The sequence below is a fragment of the Megascapheus bottae genome, chromosome 2, assembly GCF_031878675.1.
Source record: "Megascapheus bottae isolate mThoBot1 chromosome 2, mThoBot2.hap1, whole genome shotgun sequence".
Lineage (NCBI taxonomy): Eukaryota > Metazoa > Chordata > Mammalia > Rodentia > Geomyidae > Megascapheus > Megascapheus bottae.
The window spans coordinates 12,404,447-12,410,634 of NC_143510.1; the positions used below are offsets into that span (position 1 = coordinate 12,404,447).

General features: G+C 39.8%; 1 pseudogene; it reads left to right on the plus strand.

The window, feature by feature from the left end:
- Positions 1 to 124: 124 nt before the first annotated feature.
- LOC150066415 (ATP-dependent zinc metalloprotease YME1L1 pseudogene) lies at positions 125 to 4,395 on the plus strand (annotated as a pseudogene).
- The last annotated feature ends 1,793 nt before the right edge of the window (positions 4,396 to 6,188 follow it).

The window sequence follows — 6,188 nt, forward strand, 5'->3', positions numbered from 1 at the left end:
CAATCAGAAAAGTTCTAGGAAGATGAGATCTCATGTTGGTGAAGTGGGTTAAGACCCCAATAAAGTCACAAAACTCTAACTGAAGGTAAAAAATCTGAAGTTTATTGTCTTGACCAGCCAGGGTATGAGCAGCCTTGAACTCAAAAAGCAGGAGCTTTATAAAGACAAAAACCACAAGTAATGACATATAGCCACAAACAGGTGGCAATAAGGTTGTATCACATAGGTATCCTGGCCAATAGCTATATTATAACTATATAAATAAACCTATTGTTTTAAAGGTTAGGAAAAATGGGTGCATAAACAAGTAAGCAGATTACAGAAGCAGAACTATGTGTTAGTCTTAAAAATTTTAACCACATATTTGAAATTGGATAGGGAAGGGGGGGAATCAAAAAGAGCGGGGTGGGGAGGGAAATGGGGACCATGACATGAGAAAGGGTATCAATGTTTGTGAAGTAATATACCTTCTATCTGGTGAATATAATGTTACCATTCTATTAATTACAATCAAAAACATAAATGTAAAAATTTAAAAAAGTTTCCTAGAATCGGTAAGAAAGAAAATATATCTATCCATCTCCTTTTCTGCCTAGAAAAGATTAACATTGCTCTTGTTTCTTTGCACAGGAAGCATTTTAGGACTTGACTTGGTACAGGTCACAACCTTTAACTTACACACAGAGAGATTTCTGACTCCTGAAACTTGGAAGTGAGCATTAAAAATTTCCTTCTTAAAAAAAAAAACATAGCAGTAATAATTACAGTTTTGCTACTAAAACCCAGAGGTATAAACAATGATGTTCTTACAGAGGGAAGAGTCAGAAAGATAGCCTTGGCAAAAACAGCAAGATTGTATTTTATTATATAATGTATATTATTGTATTATATACATATATAGAAAAATTAAATGGGCTGGGGAAGGGGCATATAGCAAGGGGTAAAACACTTGTACATACTTGTGTACAAAGCCTTGGATTTGATCTCCAGTACGACAAACAAATAAAACAATGACTTTCCAGTAAAAAAAAAAATTTAACCACTTGATTCTAACTGTAACCCAGGGTCCTGGCTCACTTGCCTGGGGATTTTCAGATAAGCTTCCTGTTTGTCTGGGGAAGGCTTTTTCTGAGGGGCTTTAGATAGACATTAACCCATTTCATGGGCACTCTCATTGAAATGGAAATGACAGCTGCTGGGGACTGTGAGTCAGGGAGCAAACACCTCCATCACCTGTGCAAGCATCTCCCCTCAGAATTCTGTGAGAAAATACCTGGTCTGATCAGGAAAAAGAATAACAACAGATGCTGGAAGGGATGTGGCCAGGAGGGATCACTACTACACTGTTGGTGGGAGTGCAAACTCATTCAACCACTATGGAAAGCAGTATGGCAGAGCCTCAAAAGGCTAAACATAGAGCTCCCCTATGACCCAGCAATTCCACTACTTGGCATTTACCCAACCATCCAGAAACAAGGGCATAATAAATCCACTAGAACAACAATGTTCATTCCAGCATTATTCACCATAGCAAAGATATGGAACCAACCTAGATGTCCCTCAGCTGATGAGTGGATCAACAACTTGTGGTATTTGTACACAATGGAATTCTATGCTGCTGTCAGAAAAAAACGACATCACCCCATTTGTTAGGAAATGGAAAGGCTTAGAAAAAATCATATTAAGTGAAGTAAGCCAGACTCAAAGGAACTTAGGCTCAATGGTTTCCCTCATTCATCATAAGCAGTAGAAACCTTGGGCTCTAGTAGCAAAGATTTGCAATAGAGCAAAAACCTGATACATAAGGCCATATAGTATGAAGCTAATAGAATGGACCTCTAGGATATTGAAATAAAAGCCATATACTGAATGATTGCTGTCCTTAAGGTGCTATGTTATCTCTCATCTCTTTTGCTGTTCCTTTGTTATCTCATATTGTCACAATGCCTCACTATGTTATTTGATATATTGGAAACATTTGTATTTGGTTACTTGAAATTGGACAGGGAGGGGGGAAAACCAAGGGAGGGGGTGGGAGGGAGGGTATTGGGGACCAAGACATGTGGAAGGGTATCAATGTATGTGAATTAATGCACCTTCTATCTGGCAAATATCATGTAACCCTTTTATTAAATACAATAAAAAAAATTTTAAAAAAAGAAGAAGAAAATACCTGACCTAAGAGAGGCAACATAGAAGCTGGGGATGGGGACATTATTAAAAACAGTGGAAGATTTCTGGGAGGAGTGGGGGGGGGAACAGGAGGGAAGGAGGGCCGAGGACACCAGGGTGAGGTGACTAAGATGTTGTTTGCCCTGTGGAGAGCAGTGCAGCTCCAGTCACAGCTGGCCAACTAGCACTTGAGCCATGTCTCAAGTTTTGGCTCTTGGCTGATGAATTGGAGGTTACAGATCCTCCCCGTCATCTCAGCAATGCCTTCCATTCACAAATATATATCTTTTTCTGCTACTACGTCAGTTTCTCAAATTCAGCACCAAGATGTAGTTCCTGAATATGAGGCTCCTAGCTTTGAGGCTGCACTTAATTTAAGGGACCTTGGAATATCTGAATTAAGAATTGGGTATATTGACCAACTGACAGAAAATCTACTTCCTGAATTTTATAAAGGCAAAACAATGTATCTTCCCATTGGCATGCATCTCCTGTCTCTGCACAGTCCTTCTTTGAAAATAAACATGGTTACATAGATATATTGAGTGCTTTACGTCCTCTTGCTTATACAGAAAATATTCAAGAGCTGTTCAGAACATTCAATCACATCTTCAGTACTGGCCAGTTTTCATACAGGCTCGGGTTTTAAGACTTTGAAATCAAAGACACGATGTCAACAGTCCACCTAGGAGAGATTAGCAGCATCACAGAATATGGGGCCATCATTTCTGAAGGGGTTTCTTTTGCAGGACAGAGGATCAGATGTTGAAAGTATAGACAAATTCATGAAAACTAAAAATATACCTGCAGCTCACCAAGATGCATTCAAAACGAGTTCTGAAAGCTCACGCACTAACACACACAAACAAGCAATGATTCCCTAAGGTGAACTCATCTGATTCTCTTTGTTCTGCTGCTATTTGGCATTTATGGCCTTTAAAAAACAAAAAAACAACAACAACAAAAAAAACTTTTTATCTGTTCACGTCCAGACAACCACGGGGCTTGATTCTGCAGTAGATCCTGTCCAGATGAAAAACGTCACCTTTGAACAGGTTAAAGGGGTAGAGGGAGCCAAACAAGAATTACAAGAAGTTTTTGAATTCTTGAAAAATCATTCAACATTTACTGTACTTGGAGGTAAATTCCCAAAAAAATTCTTTTAGTTGGACTATGTGGAGCAGGAAAGACACTTCTTGCCCAAGCTGTTGCAGGCCAAGCTGATGTTCCTTTTTATTGTGCGTCTGGATCAGAATTTGACGAGATGTTTGTGGGTGTAAGAGCCAGCCGTATTAGAAATATTTTCAGGGAAACAAAATTGAACATTCCTTGTGTTATATTTATTGATGAACGGAACTCTGTTGGTGGGAAAAGGACTACATCTCCAATGCATCCATATTCAAGGCAGACTATAAATGAACTTCTTGCTGATATGGATGATTTTAAACTCAGTGAAGGAGTGGTCTTTATAGGTGCTACAATCTTTCCAGAGGCAACAGACAATACCGTAATACCCTGGTCATTTTGACATGCAAGTTACAGTTCCAGGGACAGATGTGAAAGGTCGAACTGAAATTTTGAAGTGGCATCTGAATAAAATCAAATTTGATAAGTCTGTTGGCCCAGAAATGATACCTCGAGGTGCTATTGGATCTTCTGGAGCAGAATTGGCGAATCTGGTGAACCAAGCTGCACTAAAGGCAGCTGTTGATGGCAAAGAAATGGTTCCCATGAAGGAATTAGAGTTTTCCAAAGGTAAAATTCCAAAGGGGCCTGAAGAAAGCAGTGTGGAATTGATAATAAAAACAAAACTACTACAGCATCTCATGGATCTGGTCATGCTATTGTTGCATACTATAAAAAGGATGCAAAGCCAATCAACAAAGTTACAATCATGCCACGAGGTCCAACACTTGCACATGTGTCACTGTTGCCTGAAAATGACAGATGGAATGAAACTAGAGCACAGTGCTTGCACAAAGGGATGTTGGTATGGGAGGAACTTATATTTGGAACTGAGTCTTGAAACTCAGTCTGCCACTGAACAAGAAATTAGAATCCTTCTGAGGGAATCATATGAAAGAGCAAAGCTTATCTTGAAAACTCATGCGAAAGAGCGTAAGAAACTAGCAGAAGCTTTACTGACCTATGAGACTTTGGATGACAAAGAGATTCAAATTGTAATTGAGGGGAAGAAATTGGAACTGAGATGATAACTCTTTTGATATGGATACCTTGCTGGCTTATTGGAAGAATATAAGTAGGATTGTAGCAACCTCCTTTGGCATCGCTTTCCCACCCCATTTTTGACTTGGTATAATTCTAAGATGTGAAATACTTTGTCAGTCATTTACTCAATTTTGGTTATTGTTATGATGGTATCTCTTGCAAATTAGCAACAATAGCGAATATATTTTTAAAAATAAAGGACTATCTGGATTGAAAAGCAGATGGTTTGAGAAATGACAGTTTTGTTGAAAGTAAATAATGCTTTTGTAGTTGGTTACTCTAAGCTATGAATAAAATATTGTGCCTTAAAAAAAAGAAAGAAAGAAAGAAAGAAAGAAAGAAAGAAAGAAAGAAAGAAAGAAAGAAAAACAATGGAAGCCAGGCATGGTGGCTCATGCCTGTAATCCTAGATTCTCAGGAGGCTGAGAGCTGAGGCTCTTGGTTCAAAGCCAGCCTGGGCACTAAAGACCAAGAGACTCTTATCTCCAACTAACCACTAGAAATCCGGAAATGATTCTGTGGCTCAAAGGGTAGGACTGTAGCCTTGACCTGATGAGCTCAGGGACAATACCCAGGCCAGGGTCCAAGCCCCATGACTGACAAAAATAAAATGATAATAAAAATAAAATAAAAAGAATGGAAAGTCAAAGAAGATCCATTCTAAGTCATCCTCTTGGCTGTGAGGAAATCTCCTTGGTCCCAAATACTGTCCATCAACGGTGCATTTTTCTCTTCTGCTTTGCAAGGAACAAAATTGTTCACTCACCAAAATCTAGGGCTGAGAGTGTGGTCTACTAGTAGAGTGGTAGCCTTAAGAAAGCTCAAAGACAGTGCCCCAGGACTGGCAAAAGAAAAAAAAATCTAATGATCTTCCATGTGTCCCTGAGCAATGGCCCTGAGTATGGCCATGACATATGGACATCAGGAACAAATAAAGTTGAAAGGTAAAGTGGCAGCAGAGACAATAAACAAGGCAGAAGCCGTGTTATCAATGATTAATCTTATTCTGTGGGCAGAGATAAAAATAAACTCCACTTAAATAAGAACGTGAAATAAGTGGAAGTGGTGCTGTGGCTCAAGGGGTAGAGCAGTAGCCTTGAGCTGAAGAGCTCAGACACAATGCCTGGGCCCAGAGTTCAAGCCCCACGACCAACAACAAAACAAAAATACAAGAATGTAAAAGAGGCTACACACCTGCATGGCTCATGCTTGTAATCCTAGAGACTGAAAACACTGAAATGTGAGGATCGTGATTTGAAGTTCGCCTCAGCAGAAAAATCTGTGGGACTCTTATCTCCAATTAACTAGCAGAAAGCCAGAACTGAGAGTATGACTCAAGTAGTGGAGGCCTCAAGAATTAGGCCCTGAACTCAAGCACTACTACAGGGACATGCTTCTACACACAGGCACACACACACACACACACACACACACACACACACACACACACACACACACACACACCCTGATAAACTGAACTGACATGTCTTGAGATAAACTGCTTTTACAGTCAGAGGTACAAGCAAATCAGCTATACCAAACGACTTTCACCGCTTTCCAGATAGATTCTCAGTGCAACAGGGAGCAGCTAAAGCCTGTCTTGGACCTAGGAAATATATGCTGAGATAGCTGTTTGGGAATCGATGCTTCAGCCCCCCAAACAAGAAAATCTGTAAGAAAGCCATGGTGGTTCCAGGGAGACTTTGGTTCCTTCCATAACTACACCCTCTGTAATCTCAACATCTCTTTTTCCAAAATGACACCACTTGCTAGAGGCCCAGGAAAAG